The sequence below is a fragment of the Armigeres subalbatus genome, chromosome 3, assembly GCF_024139115.2.
Source record: "Armigeres subalbatus isolate Guangzhou_Male chromosome 3, GZ_Asu_2, whole genome shotgun sequence".
NCBI classification, from domain to species: Eukaryota; Metazoa; Arthropoda; class Insecta; order Diptera; family Culicidae; genus Armigeres; species Armigeres subalbatus.
In genome coordinates, this window is record NC_085141.1 from 220,624,176 (window position 1) to 220,640,787 (window position 16,612).

A 16,612-nucleotide genomic window follows, 5' to 3' on the forward strand; every position below is an offset into this window, starting at 1 on the left:
GTTTTTGTACAATAATTTCACAACGTATAACCGTTTTTTGGTGTCGATTTTTCATTTCATTACTCCTTGCTTATTTTGGAGATTAGAACTAATAAATCAGTACCTGTGGCTAGCACTATTTCCAGGCTGTGCGCCACAGGTAATTGAACTCGATTCTGTTCTGTTTGCGCTGCGCACGAGCCGAAACAAAAAAACTCATGCATTGCCATGCGAATGCGACGGACGAGACTATCACACAGAAGCAAACAAACAGTTTGTCTCATCGGCAAAAAAAATAGTCACAATGTCGCGTACATTTTTTTGGGAAACTGTTTCAGTTTGTTTGGTGCACGAAATTTGATCGGATAAAATGTAAATATTCACATAATCACAGTGTTTTACTGTACATTTCCCATCACTGGTCAGGAAGTATGGGCTAATAACTCAGCCGTTTTCCAACCGATTTAAGAGAGTTTGATACCAAACCAATTGATCGATGAACTCTGTCCACCTATTAAAAACAACAGGTTAAAAGCGCTAAACTATTGACAAATTGAATTACATTGAGCACGTCAACATCGTGCAACTTAGAAACTAGGCTCTAATCCTCAATTCAATCAAGACTTCACAGAGGGCGGACAAGAGGCCGCACAGCAGGTGTCGTACCAATAACACCGGTAACAGTGGAAAGAGAATCATTGATTAGCCGTCACCGACGGCAACACTCAGCAGAGAATGAACTATCGAGTGGCCGTTGCTGACAGCAGCAGTATTGGAGTGAAGCTTCCACGCAATATTCGGACGTTTGGTTACTGTTGGCGATGCTGAAAATCGCATTGTGAAAAGAAAATCGGTTCTTTTCCGGGCTTGTGTTTTATGGAAAGAAAGGTTTGATTGAAAAATTGGCGGCAGTTGCGGTGCCCGGACATCAGGGCCGTAACTAAAAATGTATTTAAAATTGTCGCGTTTGAGCGGAGAATCATCGAGCGGCTTTCGAACAGCAGCAGCAGTCAAGTCAAATTTCAACGCAAGATTCGAACAACCATTGGATGCCGTTAGTGAGAAGAAAAGAACATTGTGAAAAGAAAATCGGCCTTTTGCAGGACCAGAATTTCATCAAAAGAAAATGTTTGATGATTTAAACTAAAATTTTCTTAAGAAAATTATTTTGAGCTATTTAGTGGAATGTCTTCACTTGTCAAGTAAAAAACAAGTAAAATTTTCTCTCAAAATTCTTATTTTGGATTTGTTGCTGTGATTGGAAAGAAGCATTTTGAAACGTGCACGTGTGAACCAGGACTGAAAAATTCACATAATGGTTGTTCAAAATCGGGCGGATGTTTGGCGAATCATAAAAAACACCACTTTTTCGATATTGTTTTAAATTTTAAAAATACTTGGAAGCGTAAAAAAGTATAAATAAAATAAAGATTGATTTAGCAAATATTTTTTTTACGGGAAAGGTCAACTACGCAGTTGTTTTCATCTTTACATTCTTGGTAATATTATGGATGAACAAAACCTGCTACCATTGCAGATCATTTTTATGAAAGAATTTCGATGTTGAACTTAATCTGTGGATTAAAAAAACACATAAATAAAGTAAAAAAAAAGAATGGAATTAAAAAATGTAGAAACTCTGAAAGGATTCATGTGCTTTTTCACATTCAACCCCATATGTTTGTATCCCTGCATTCAAACAAAATCCAAATAACTGCTAGAAAGGTAATTAAAAAAGACGGTAATATGCTTGTTAGGTTTTTATTCCATAAGAGTTTTTTTTTCCGTTTTTAGTGTTTCTATCAAAATCGCGATTTATTCCACCTTTGTCTCATTTTTTTCGGTATAGTGGCTTCTCTTTTAGGGGAGGAGAGCAGATACTTTTGGGTACATTTCGACTGTTTTCCCATGGTGTTAAAAAGCCATGCAGTTATTGCATTTAAAAAATGTCAAAACGTATTCCCACGGATCCTTTATGCGGGGCTCTTAAGAGCTCCGAAATGTGGGGCAGCAATTCCATTGCAAGCTCAATGGCTTCCTCGGTATCCCAGCCTTTTGAAATAACAGGCGCGATAATCAAAATAATTGTAAACGGTCACTAGGGTAACCGTACCCTTAGTGGAGGTAGCACCAATAGTGGAGGTAGTGGGGTTTTAATGAGATTTATCATATTCATACACGTTAGGATGGTTTCAGTTGATGCGTCGTGCTTTAAATATCCTGTTAAATGCAACTTATCTTTAAATTTCGCTTGAAAAACTATTGAAAACAATGATTTTCCTTAACAAAATTGACTCCCTTGCACCTATAGTGGTGCAACTGTACCAATAGTGGCGAGTCCCATAAGAAATCAATGGATAGCGCCACTATGGGAACCAAAATTAATTTTTACCGCCACTAAAGGAACAGTGTACCCATAGTGGTGCAAGCAATATTTGGTAATTGTTGATGTTAAATGACATCTATCTCATTTTTGTTAGCAAATTTATTAGTTTTTCTGTTGAATAAGATATTAAAGCTTTAAATGTCCCATAATTATCAATTTTTAAAAAATATTTTCTTTTGTGGGTCTACTAATACCTCCACTATTGGTACCGTTACCCTACTTCCATTATTTTCAATGTTCTTCAAAGCTTCTTTGACCCGATAATAAGTGTAAACTAACCGGTTATCGTTCCCAACAAAAATTACAATTGCGAGACAAGTAGTCCTAAAATCATTTTTTGCAATTCCTGATCATAATACAGTTACAGTTCGTCTTTAAATGATAAAACAGCCTACTTTTCCGTACCAACAGAATGGGTGCTCATTTGGGTGCTATAATGAAAAACCAACATTGGGACAGTAGTTACATGACTACATTTTGCTGAATTAGCTTGGGTGAGTGTTCAAATAATGTATTCTCTGCGCCTCGTAATAAATGAAATAGTTCGATGGACATGACATCAAAATTTTCCAAAGACAGGTCCATCCATCGCTTCATGGCTCGTCGAGCTATACAATGTGGCACGATAACATGGAATCTGATTGCCGCAGCATAATTTATTGGCATGAATGATCATGTGGAGTAAATTCGATTGTACAATTTTGGTATAGAATTATCATAATAGAGCCCATTTTTCGTCATTGCAAAAAATAGCGTGTGCAACTAGTTGCAAAACTCGATTTTTTCAGCACTCGTAGTATTTATCGTACGATAAACGTACAACTCGTGTTGAAAAAAATAATCTGTTTGCAACTAGTTGCACAAACTACTATTTTCTCGTAAAAAGTTGTGCAGCATAGACGATTTTGGATGATTTTAGAAGACAGTTGAATTCCGGCTCAGTGTAGCAATTAACATATTAATTATGAAAAACAATAGAATACGAAACATATGCAGGGTTCAAGGTTAATCGGGATAAAGTTTGATTCCAGATAAAGCTTGATCTAATTTTATACTAGGTACTCATCAGAAGTAACCAAACGACCTAAATTTTTTTTATCGCGTTTGTTTGTTTCGCATAGCACGACTGCAGTTGCATTTATCAGATGTGCGCATGTGCAAAACGTTGAAGCCAATTGTGTGTTTTTTTCTTTTCGAGCCGAGGGATGTGTTGTACATATTTACATTCACAAAAGAGGTCATACACCAATTACGTAAGCACTTATGAGGGGACGGGGATGGGAGGATTGGTCTGCCGGCTCCATATAAATAAACAATTATTTCATTGGAAAAATTTTACATGGGGAGAGAGGGGTTGACAAACCCACGAAAATTACTTATGTAATTAGTGAACGGCCCTAAGCAAGTTTGCTCTCAGTATTAAACTTAATTTAAATTTAATTGCAAAAAACAGCTATAGCTATAACAAATCTAGTTTGGATTTCCAATCTAGTGTAATTTTTCTTATTGTGTCAAGCCCAGAATATCCCCAAATTCAGATATTACAACTAAGACATTCATTATCTAATCATAACCCAAAACAAATGTAGAAACAAAGGCAATAAAAGCCCCTGTCTCATTCTGTCAGCAGCCCACAAGCCCCAAAAATGTTCACTCCGCCATACTAACCTTGACCACCAAAGCAGCGCTTGCAATAATCCGATTTTATGTCCAAAAGTGTTTGGCTATTCCGGCCGCACAAAGTCTCTTCATTCACTTGCAACCGACGAGGAGGTTCTTCTGCTGAAAACACAAAAATGGCCCACCGCAATTCGCTTATTCTCCACACTGAAGCACAATGCACAGTCCTTTCCGGAATTCAATCACCTTTTCCTCTTCACGCTTTCCACAGTTGTTGGAAGTGTCAATTAGTTTGACGTTTTTATTCAATTCTTCTTCAAATTACCTTCCAACTAGAAGTACTCCACTACAGAAGCAGTATTGCTTTCAAATTCTCACGCACTGCGTTTAGATTTCACTGCATTTTCCCTTTTTCTACACATCGTTCAGAACGTCACCGAAAACACAAATCTTCATCTAGGAAGCACCGAGTCGCCAGTCTTCTTCACTTTTCTCACATGCTCGATTCTTTCATGGACACCTCTCCGTTGACACCCCAAGGAGGGGTTCCTTCACTCCAAATTCTTATCATGGTTACAGCAGCAGTGCGTTGTCTCTGAGCTTAATTTTTTTTTCACTTTCAATTAATATTGGCCCCTTTCGATTCTTCTCGAATTAAAAACTACGGACGACTACATTGCTTCGGGCTGACACTAGAGACTGTAGCACACAAAACACAGAGTTGCACAATTTAAAATTTCGATTGTATAAAGGGACAAACTATGCCACTGGGGCTTATCAGCTTGCGTAGAAAATCTTCCTTTCTTCCAAAGCAATCAGTTGCACTGTTCACGAAATCGGGTGGAATTATTCTGCCTTCCGAAGGGGTCACCGCACTGCTGCTTCGAATCTTGCCAGCCAGCGACACTCCACTCCACCAACTAACCGCAGGAGGACGATAAGAGAGAGCACTACGGTAGCACCACTAAAAGTAAAGTAGTAGACCCGAGAACGTATTAAAAACTATCCCAACCAGGAGCAGACCCTGTCCGACGGCCAGGAGAGAACTTGCGGGAACCGACTTTTCCGGCGAAAACCATCAGGCGATAAACATTAGAGACTATGAAAAAGTTGCGACCGTTTGATCAACTATGATGAGAGAAATGACTGTACGATATAATATGGACCCGGGGTGAACGACCGTTCGAACGCGTGTGTTTTGAGGCGCACCAAAACGCACACACAGCCAAACAGGCGACCGCGGCTGACGACGGTGATTCCTTCTCATGTAGATAGCGCGACGTCGTCGCACAACACTCCCTCGATACGGTACTCCTATGCTCACCACACAGAATCGCTCACTCACTCACACATGGAACGACGGCTTCAATGGGTTCCTCCACAGGGAAACGGTTCTTTCCGCGTGCCAAGCGACTGAGATCTAGCGGTACTGTGTGTGGGAGAGTGCCCGTCTGCTGATGGCGCTCAACACAAACACAAAGGAATGGAATTTTAGTACAGATTTTAGGCAGTGCCGAGTGCGTGCAGTGTGCCATCAAACTCGATCTCCAACTAGAGATGTCGTAAAATCCCGATTAATCGATTAGTAACTAATCGATTACTCTCGATTCTTGTCGATTATAGAATCGATTAATCGTTGGGTAGAAATCGATTCAAAATTAATCGATTATCACAACGATGAATCGATTAATCGAAGTAATCGACATCCTTATGATGTCGTAAAATCCAGATTAATCGATTAGTAACTAATCGATTTCTCTCGATTCTTCTCGATTATTGAATCGATTAATCATTGGGTAGTAATCGATTCAAAATTAATCGATTATCACAACGATGAATCGATTAATCGAAGTAATCGATTAATTTGCGACATCTCTATCTCCAACACACCAACCAAGCCGGCCAGACAATCATGACGACGACGTTGCATACATGAACTTGATGAAGGCTAACCTGAAGTGCATTTTTATTGCACAATAGCTACATCCGAAACCATGGAAACACATGTGTGTTGGTGGGTTGTTCGTATAGAGTGGATAAAGTGCGCCAGAAAAGGACAGCGAATACGTTTCATTCTAATAATTCAGACGAAAAGAGATGACAATGTATTGATTTTGGACCATAACAATGAGATTTGACAGTTCATTGATAATCTTGATATTCGTTTATGAGAATTATTTATCACGTGATCGCGTTTACTCCACTATTTGAGTATTTAATGCATCTAGCATAAGGAATTCATTAATCGATACAAGGCACAAATGATTTTGAAAACATGAAAACAAATTATTCCTCGTTTTCAAATTTACGCAAAGAAAAGTATCTGCAGTGTTGCTAGGCAAGCTAAATTTGATTTAGAACAAGACTTGTTATGTGGCCATCTGGAAGTCATAATTGCAATCTAAGTCATGTAGCCATCGTAGCCATCTGAAAGTCATCATTGCAATCTTTAAAAAAATGAAGCACGGAAATTAAAACCAATAATGGATTACACTACAAAAAAATCAATAATTTTCTACATTTGCAACGACACATAAAAGGATCAGAACGCATCCGCTATACATTTTATATGGACTTTATGATGTACAAACGTATACAGATATCTTGTATATGCATGAGTTATCGGGAATAATTGCATACCTTTTCAAAAATATATGTGGAGACTAATGGTTAAAAACCATAACATCTCACACATAAATCTGAAAATGTTGGAACATGTTATTGATGACAATACGAATCATGCGAGAAACCACGAGAGACGTCAAAAGAAACGAAAAAATGGCGAGTGAACGCGTGCTGCCGTTTGTAAAGCATTGAAAATTTGGATTTTCTTGCAGGTAGGAGTTATTGTTTGTTATAATATACTACTCGATACATTCTATTTCTGCATTTCTTCACTAATTCAGATCCATATCGAGTGAAAACAAGCCGGTTAACAACTGTGTGATAACTTTCGGAATGAATTTGGTCCATTAGCTCGAACTCGTACCATGACGACCATGAGACTCGGGCTCGGCGCCTAGGCCTAAGACATTGTTCTCGCTCTCGGAGGGATGCTTTCCACTTCCTCAGATGATGTCGACATTTCGGGTAAAGATGGTTGTTCATGCAGCTGCTGTTGCGGATCTTGCGACGAAGTACGATTTTGCTGTTGAACGAACTGTCAGATGCAGCCAACAGCTTTTTGTGTAAAAGTATTGGCACAGACAAACAGACGTAATAGCTAGACCATTTTCCTGAAAAAATCATCGCTCAGTTACTCTCACGTGCATGTTGCATGAAATCAAATTTAGTACAACAATACCAACAGAAGGCGCTAGCACAGAGAACAGACGTTGAAGCTCACGGGGATGACAAGCTACGCCATCGTTGTCACATCTTTTATGAGTCACCAATACGAGTGCACTGCGAATGCAACATAAACAATTTCCAGGGTGTAAATGATATAAAACTAACGAAGGCATAGATAGTGGATAGTGCTTTGTGCAAGTAGCATTCTAAAGAATTGAGCAAATAAGTTGAACATTCTTAAGCTTAAAGCTTAAAGCATGGAATCGAGTGTAAAATAGTTTTGATTTATACACACTTAAAATAAATCACCGAATTCGGTAAAATTTTACCGAAATCTCAACAGCAGAACTGTTCGGTAAATAATTTAACTGATTTTCGGTGGTTTTGACAGTTGAGCAATGGAAAAAATTACAAAAAATCTGTAAAATAAATTACCGAACAGTTCTGCTGTTGAGATTTCGGTAAAATTTACCGAATACGGTGAAATGAGATAAGTGTGTAGTTCGTTCATTTTTTCTCTATTTTCTTATGATCGTACAGTGAACTTTCGCTGGTTGGGTTTTTTCTAGTTGGGGGTTCGCTAATTGGGGCGAAACCCAATTAAAAAGCAGTTAAACGTCAGAATGTGATGTCAAAAACGCGTTGACGTTTTGTTTCCGTGTTCGATATTTTCTGGCTCGTAAAATTTTCCATTGTTCAGCTTGAGCTTGAGCTTGATTGACTGCCCGTAGTTGCTACTTCATTATGACCAGAATAGCTGTTCTTGCACAGAGAACCAACAGATGTTTGCTTGGGACTGGCACTCATCTTCAATGTACAAGTACTGGTGATCTCTTTTGTTAGGCCACACTGGCGCCTGCCACGTCAGAATGCAAGTCAATGTAGGGAAGGGGGAGGAAATGATGATGTAATCACACGCCGAATATACCTCTGCACTTGCCACGAGTTCATACGGAATTTATTGGAATTTTTGGGTTAGGTTCGAGAGGCAGAGGTTCGTCTTGGTTAACGAGCTGCCAATGTTATAGATAGAAGAAAGCAACTGATGGAATTTCTAATTGGATGTAGGAAACGAGCTTTTTAGTTCATTTCCAATTCTAGCAGCTACTGCTAGAATAGTCAAGTTGAAGGTATAGTATAGAAATGGAAACGGTATGGAAGTCCATTTCCAATTCTAGCGATTGCTAGAACATGACAAATATAGAGAAAGATACAAAGTAGGAGAATGGAACGGACCTGGGATTGAACCCACGACCTCCTGCGTATGAGGCAGAAGCAGTAGCCATAAGACTACCAAGCCCGTCGAAATTTTTTTCCTTTGTTCAATGCAAAAAGTAAACAACATTGACGCTTGTCAAAACGCCCCAATCAGCGAACGGCATTCGCTAGTTGGGGTGAGGTCGTGCCCCAATTAGCGAACGATTACTGTATCATGTTCCATTATGAGGCAATCCATAAGACAGCTGCAATCAGCTGACGATTTTTGTTTACCTTGATTTTTTGACAGATTCTAACCGGACTGACAGAACAATCCAAAGGAAAGTGTTAAGCGCGGTTTACACCAGAAGTGAGTTCCATTCAACTGCATACACACTTTGTTTTGATTTCGATTGTCAGTCCCATCGCTGAATGTCCTCATGGATAGCCTAATTGAGTGAAATGAGCGTTTTGCATCATATTCTCCTGTAAAAACGTAAACATTCAAAATTCTCGCAAATACTATTGCAAAATAAATCAGTATTGGGGTGATTTGACAATGGGGGATAAATTTATCAAAAAGCACGAACCTGTCAAAATCCATAGTGAAAAAATTGGGTGTCGGTGCCCTGGTGAAGCTGCACTCACTATGTTGTGATAACTTTTAACTGTCCATTTTGAAATAACTTTGGAATGTAGCCGTTATCCCGTTCAGAATCAGCGCTAGCGTAATAAAAAAATGCCACTGTGCGCTACCCAAGTAACCAAAAGTTCCTATAAAAGTACGTTTTTCGCTTAATCAGCTTGACTGAAGTGGCTATATAGCATTCTAAGCAGCCAAAATTTTAAGTCGTTAAGCGAACCTGAAAGTTCCTTCACTAAGTTCAAAGGGCCTTCTAAGCAGCTTCCAAAAGAACTTGTGAAACATTATTTTCCGGGTGGTTAAAATTATATTGTTTACTGTCAATTGTCAAAGTCTATTTTTATTTATAACAGATCTCTCTTTATTGTTTCTCCTTCTGGTGGTATTGAACTAGATGTCTCAGCGTGCAAGTCTCTACATGATCCGATGCGCCAGCGGACATGTTTGAACCTAGTGAGTAATGTCACTTACTGATTATGTGCAAATAATCTTTAATGCCAGCATGATGAAGTTTAAATTGTAGTCATTTCATCTACATATCACAACACCTCGACAGTGTAGTGGTTAGCAATCGCGGCTCTAATGCAAAGTCTGCGGGTTCGAATCCCACTTCATCCATACTTTTGAAGAATGCTTTACATAAATATAACGTAAAGAATCATTTTTAGCCTAAACTTTTGAATGAACTTTGATAAAATGATTATGTATAAACATTTTTTCGTGTTAAATTTTGCATAAGAATTTTAGTTGAACTTTTGGAAACATAGAATTCGCTTGAAAGGTTCACAGTGAACTTGTTTGGAACTTGTATGTCCGAAGTTCTTCAGACGCTATTTAGAAGCATTTACTCTACTTTGTAGTTGCTTGAAAGTACTTTTGGATCTTCCTTAGAACTTTAAGTTGCTTAAAGTTCACATTGGAACTTTTGGAAGCCAGAAGTAGCTTCAAGACATAACTAACCTCTTAATCAGCTAGAAAGTGCTGTCGGAACTTTATATGAACCTTTGGAAACTTCAAAGGGGAATTTGTTATGTAATGACGAACCACAGACAAACAGACATAACACATTGAACATTCACTCATCATTTTCATCGTCATTCAAACACTAACGACATCTGTTGATTTAAGTTAGTTGGGCAAATCACGAACCAGATGGTGGTGGTGAGCAAACGTCAAACTCGAGCAAATCCGATGCGCGCGCCACGAGTGATCAATTGGCCAACTAATGGTTATTTGAATCGACCAGTAAATCAGAGAACGATGCGAATTTGACGAGTGTTATGTCTGTTTGTCTGTGGACGAACTATTGGTTGCTGGGGTAGTGTCGTTATGCATGCAAGAGCATACTAGCGCCATCGTGTTGTCAAAATGAGGTTATGAGTTGCAATGTCGACGTCGATGGCGTTGAGGTTCGGCTTGTTTGTTTACACATGTTTTGCAAGAAATTTTGTTCGAGCCTCCATGTCTGTTCTCTGTGGCGCTATTGTGAAATGTCAAACACGAAGCACCTCTGATGGATGTGAGGTTCGCAAACAATTGATTTTGAAACGGCCGTTGAATGCATGGGCGATAGGAATTTCTTCAGTTTTGCGTCTGTTTGTCTGCTCATTTTGCTCAGACAAGTCTACCCAGGGCTTAGGTGTAACAGTCAAGGAAACAGTTGAAACTCCATGGTCAACTGTGATGAGAAGAAGAAAAAGTGTCAAAACAAAGAAAAAGAAGCAGCGTCTTTGCAGGTCTCGTCCCAGAACTGCTGGACAATACATTCACAGACAAACAGACGTAATACTAAAAAATCACCATCGATCATGACTTCAACGATCAATTTGAATTTTATTGAATAAGCGCGTCACAGCTAGAGACGTTAGCGTCGTAATAGCTCGAGTTTGAAATTTCTCTTCAGCGCCTTCTGGTGACAAAGTCATAAGAAACATTGTTTCGTGAAACATAATGAGCCCTTTATAAGCATGTGTCGTATATTTAATCAATGTTCTACTGCTTTTGACTTTTCTCTTTCTCGTTCTTCACTTCGAAGAAGTTTTCTGCTAATATTATCCCCACCTCGTCACACGTAACATCAAAATGAACTGGTTAAATAGATTGTAGATGGAATTGTAAATAGAAGTAGTTATATAATAGTTAAGAATAGTAGAATTAAGCTAAAATTGTATCATTTGGAAACATTGTATTTTCTGTTGATATGAAAAGAAGAGGAGGTTTTGCGCCCATTTGAGAAAGAGCGCAAAGTGTTCTACTCAAACGGGCTTTTCCCTGCTCCAAAGAAATAAAGAAATAAAGAAACATGCTCGCAAGATGATGATAGAGGAGTTGAGCGATGGATTTTTCAGAAAAATATTCAAGCTGTTACGTCTGTTTGTCTGTTGACTTTACTCTCCAAAACTTTGGTAAATGGAACCAAGTTTGACAAGAGAAGGCTTTGGAAAACGAGAAATGTTTATGCGGTAATTCGAGACCCCTTCATGAAATCACAGACAAACAGACGTAGCACTAGATTACCATCGACCATGACTTCAACCACAGACAAACAGACGTAACAGCTTGAACATTTTTCTGGAAAATCCATCGCTCAACTCATCTACCACCATCTTGCGAGCATGTTACACGAAACGATATTTCGTATGACATCGTCACCAGAAGGCGCTGGAGTGAAATGTCAAACCCGAAGGATTACGACACAAGCGCCTCTAGTTGTGAATTGTGTAATCAATCAAATTCAAATTAATCGTTAAAGTCATGGTCGATGGTATTTTCTCTAGTGTTACGTCTGTTTGCCTGTGCTTCAACGATCAATTTGAATTTGATTGATTGCGCGTTTCACAACTAGAGGCGCTAGCGTCGTCAGGGATGCCAGATTTGAAGACATGTCTTCAATTTGAAGACATTTGAATCTCTGTGAAGACATTTATTTCATGAAGACATTTTGAAGACTTTTCAAAATATTTGAAGACTTATCTTCTTGTTTAAGACGATCCCCACCAGTGCGTAAATAAAGCCAAAATAGCAACCTCTATCATGACGCGAACTCGCACCGGTCGTTGGTAAACGGGTTTGGGAAATGTAAACGCAACCTTCGGTGAATAGCGAGTTGGCAAATTTGGCGACCCGCTCCAACCGTTGCCAAACCATCACACGGAAATATAGAGTAACGCATAAATAAAAAATGTACCGTCTTCTGAAAAATTGTTCGGTTATTAATCATCAAAACCATTGTGATGGAGGTCAGTTTAGTTTGGATTTCAACTGATTGGCGGCGCTAGTGCATATGAAATAACCTGATAGGTTAGATATCTCGAAATCTGGATTTTTTAGAATATTGGCGTCTTCTACAAAGTTCTTCGGGTGGTCAAAACCATCATGATGAAAACAAGTTTAATTTGAAATACAACCGAATTGGAAATAACCTAAAAGGTTAGATATTTCGATAGTTGAAATCTTAAGAATATTGCCGTCTTGCCGTCAAAGTTGTTCGGATGATTAAAACCATCATGACGAAAGCAAGTTTAGTTAATAATATAACCGCTTGGCGGCGCTAGTGTATTGGAAATAACCTGATAGGTCAGGTATCTCAAAATATGTAATTCTTAGAATATTGCCGCCTTTTACGAAGTTGTTCGGGTGGTCAAAACAATTATGGCTAACGCAGGTTTAGATTAAGATATAACCGCTTGGTGGCGCTAGTGTATAAGAAATAACCTGCTAGGTTAGATATTTCGAAATTTATTTTCCACAAAGTTGTTCGGGTGGTGAAAACCGTTATGATGCAAGCAAGTTTAGTTTTAAACACAATCGCTTAGCGGCGCTAGTGTATAAGAAATAAACTGATAGGTTAAATATCTCAAAATCTGGAATTTTCAGAACATTGCCGTATTCTACAAAGCTACTTGCCATAAGACGAGTTCGTACAATTCCATTTAATTCCACCACTTGGTTGTACATTTGTCAGATACTTATTTCGATTTCTACAGTAAGGCCATCTTCAGTGTCTCATACTTGACTCGATTCGACTCAACTCGAGCGCCAACGAGTATTGCGGTTTCAAACTAAACTTCTGGTGTGGAGTACCCTTTTAAATCTTACATAATAACCAACCTAACAGATAATTCGGATAACTTTGTAGAAGATGGCCACTTTCTAACTCTAACGGATTGAGAAATATTTAACCTCACAGGTTATTTCTCATACACTAGCGCCGCTATGCGTATGAATTTTAAACTAAACTAGTCTCCATCATAAATGTTCTGGCTACCCGAACAACAAGACAAAATCTTTCTAAGTCTTGTAGATCTCGAGATGTCCACCTCACTAAATTATTGCATATAAGCTAGCGCCACCTAGCAGATGTCTGTCTAGCTAATCTGATAATCACAAAATGTATTACGCACATATTTATAGGGTAAAATGCCCAATAGTGGACCCCATAGTAGCGAAATTTTGCTCTTCCTGGCATAAGGAGTGGAAATTATCAAAATATTAATTCTGCGTGATATCTAATATCAAGCTCTGCATCTCCTCTTTACGATACATACATGAAACACGCAAATACTCGACGTTATTCGTTGAAATTTACATTTTAAAGTCTGGCTGAATTCGCCCTATAGTCGACCCCCTGGGGGTCCATAATAGAAAATTGCTTCCCTATAGTCGACACTTCATTTGATTTTTATGTTCCGTTTCGGGACGTTCTTCTTCCCTATTATGGACCTTCCAAAATATTCCTATAATGGACACTCTCGTGTTTATTTTATATAGAATTGTAAAAAATCATCTATTTTTACTTTTCATAGCATTTCCACTGTATGTAATCAAATCATAGAACTGTAAGGTATGTTCTCCCGATGGAATTTCATAGCAAAATGTTTACACACTTAAAATAAATCGCCGAATTCGGTAAAATTTTACCGAAATCTCAACAGCAGAACGGTTCGGTAAATAATTTTACTGATTTTCGGTGATTTTGACAGTTGGACAATGTTTCCATTGTCAAATTACAAAAAAATCTGTAGAATAATTACCGAACAGTTCTGCTGTCGAGATTTCGGTAAAATTTACCGAATACTGTGAAATGAGTTAAGTGTGTACATTGTGCTGTAGTAATGCAAAAATGGCTGGAGGGTCCACTATTGCTCAGTTCGAACAGACCTATATAAAAAGGGCCATAGTCTCCAGAAAAACGTCAAATCTCTACAGTTGGGTGTCCACTATTGGGCACTTTACCCTATTACAAAAGTTGGAGCGCGTTCTGAAAGATTTGAAAATAAATAATATTTTTTTCCTGATTTTATTTATTTCCGTGTTTGCCTCAATAGCAACCGGATATTCACCACCGGTGCGAAGCATGATTGTACTTCAACAACCTTGATAGAAACAACCGGTGCTAGAACAAGTTGATAAATAAAATATGAACGCATTTCGTTCCTATACTAGACACTCATTTGGATACACATCGGTGGGGATCGTCTAAAGGTACTTGAAGACAATCAATAAGCTAGTGATGAACTTAATTTTAAAATTAAAAAATCACTTAAATAAAGGTGAGAAAAAAACAATAAGCCAGTGAATAGAAAATATAATTTGAATACTAACTTATAAATTCTGCGACTTCTATATGCAGAGTATATAAATATTACAAAAGTTATACATAATAAGCTATAATTTCTCGGGCATAAAATCTTGAACGCCAAAACACATTTACACTGGCCGGTTGATAAGGTTGATAACTGCAACACATTTTAGTCGTCAAACGTACTTTTTTATGCGTACTTTGTGTGTGCTGGTTAAAAATTTTTCGATTGCAGCATTCGTTTAAATTTTCCTTGGAAGCGGTGGCGTTTCGACGTGTCTGTTAAAAAGGACTTCGATCATTGCATCTGAACCATTGCGTTCTGAACCAACCGATCTTATTTAATCTAAACGGCAAAAAAGACAGAATTCTACAATGACTTGATTTAATCTATATTTAACTGTTGTACTAGAACCATTTTTTTATTTCTTCATAATTCATCTGATCTTTTCGTATGGGCAAATAAGAATTCCTCCAAAATTTAAACGGGAGATTCGTGTCAATTTCCACAAGATTTTGTCTAAGTTCTTGCGGGGAAATCATCTGAACTACCACAACGAATTCTTTTTCATTTCCACAAGAAATTTGTCTAAATTTTCGTGGGATGTACTCCGGATTTGTATATTTGAAATTTTAGGGATGTCTCTTCGGATTTTCCATATACCACATTTTCATAGAAAGTTCTAAATTTCAACAGGAAGTTGTTTTAAATTTTCTCAATAAATTTTCTTTAGTATCCATGATCGAAAATTCTTACGAACATGGACAAGAAATTGAAATTGTTCTGGTGTTGGATGGCTATTTTTCACAATTGCCACGGTAAATAATTTGATGAATAAAATCAGAGAAATTTCATAAACAAAGCCGCCAGAGTGTTTTTAAAGACTCAGTAGGAAGTTCAGGGAACACTCGTTACACTTTTTCATTGAATTCTTCCTTGAATTCCTTTGGTATATTTCCTAGAAATATCATTGGACACTTTTCCAGATTTTTATCTGGGAATCCTTTCAAGAATTTCTCCAGTAAATCCCTCTCTGGAATTATTTCTGAAATTCCTCCAGGAATTCGTCCGCAAATTCCTTCAGATATTTTTCAGAAAATTTCTCCAGAGATTCGTTTAGAAGTATTTCTAGGAGCTTCTCCATAAGTTCGTCCAGAAATTTCTCCGTAGGATCCTCGAAGAATTCCGTCGGAAATACCTCCAGTCGTTCCTCTACAAATTGTTTCTTTCACGACTTCCTCCACCGGTTCTTCCTGGAATGCCTCTCGAAACTCCTGCCGGCATTCGTTCGGAAATTCTTCCAAAAATCCCTTCGGAAGTTTCTCCAGGAATTCCTCTTGATGATTCTCCAAGTATGTTGCCGAAAGATTTCTCTCTCTCTGAAATATACTCCGAAATTTCTCTGTTATTTCCTCCAGCAATTCTTTCGGAAATTCCTGCAGCAATACCTCACGAAGTTCCTCCAAAAAGTTATCCAGAAGTTCCTCCGGAAGTTTCTTAATACATTTCTTCAGGAGCTCCACTGGAAATCCTTTCAGTAATTGCTCAGGAAAATCCTTCAGGAATTCTTAGGGAAAATCCTTCAGTAATTCCTCCAAAAAATCCCTCCTGAATTCCTCCTGAAAATTCTTCTGCAATTCCTCCGCAAGTTCCATGCTAATGGAACTAGCATATCCTTTAGAAATTTGTCTGGAAGTACCTTCAGAAAATCCTTTAGATGTTCTAACAGCCATTCCTCCGTACCTTTTAGGAGTTTTTTTAAGAATTCTTCCGAAAAATCCATCAGCCAGAAATTTCTTCAGAAAATCTTGTGGAAATTCTTCCGAATACCTTCAGGGAATTCTTAAAAAAGAAACTCAGAGGAATTCCATATGGAAATTCAGTTAGAAAAATCCGTTAGATTCATTAGAAAAT

The 16,612-nt window shown here is 38.1% G+C and overlaps 1 long non-coding RNA gene across 1 annotated transcript in view; it reads right to left on the reverse strand.

Moving 5' to 3' along the window:
* The window catches only part of LOC134220039 (uncharacterized), a 299,360-nt gene extending 294,186 nt beyond the window's left edge, over window positions 1-5,174 (reverse strand). The window contains exon 1 of the long non-coding RNA XR_009981750.1: window positions 4,034-5,174. This is a non-coding gene — a long non-coding RNA (uncharacterized LOC134220039). The remainder of the gene's footprint in view (window positions 1-4,033) is intronic.
* Between the last annotated feature and the right edge of the window lie 11,438 nt (window positions 5,175-16,612).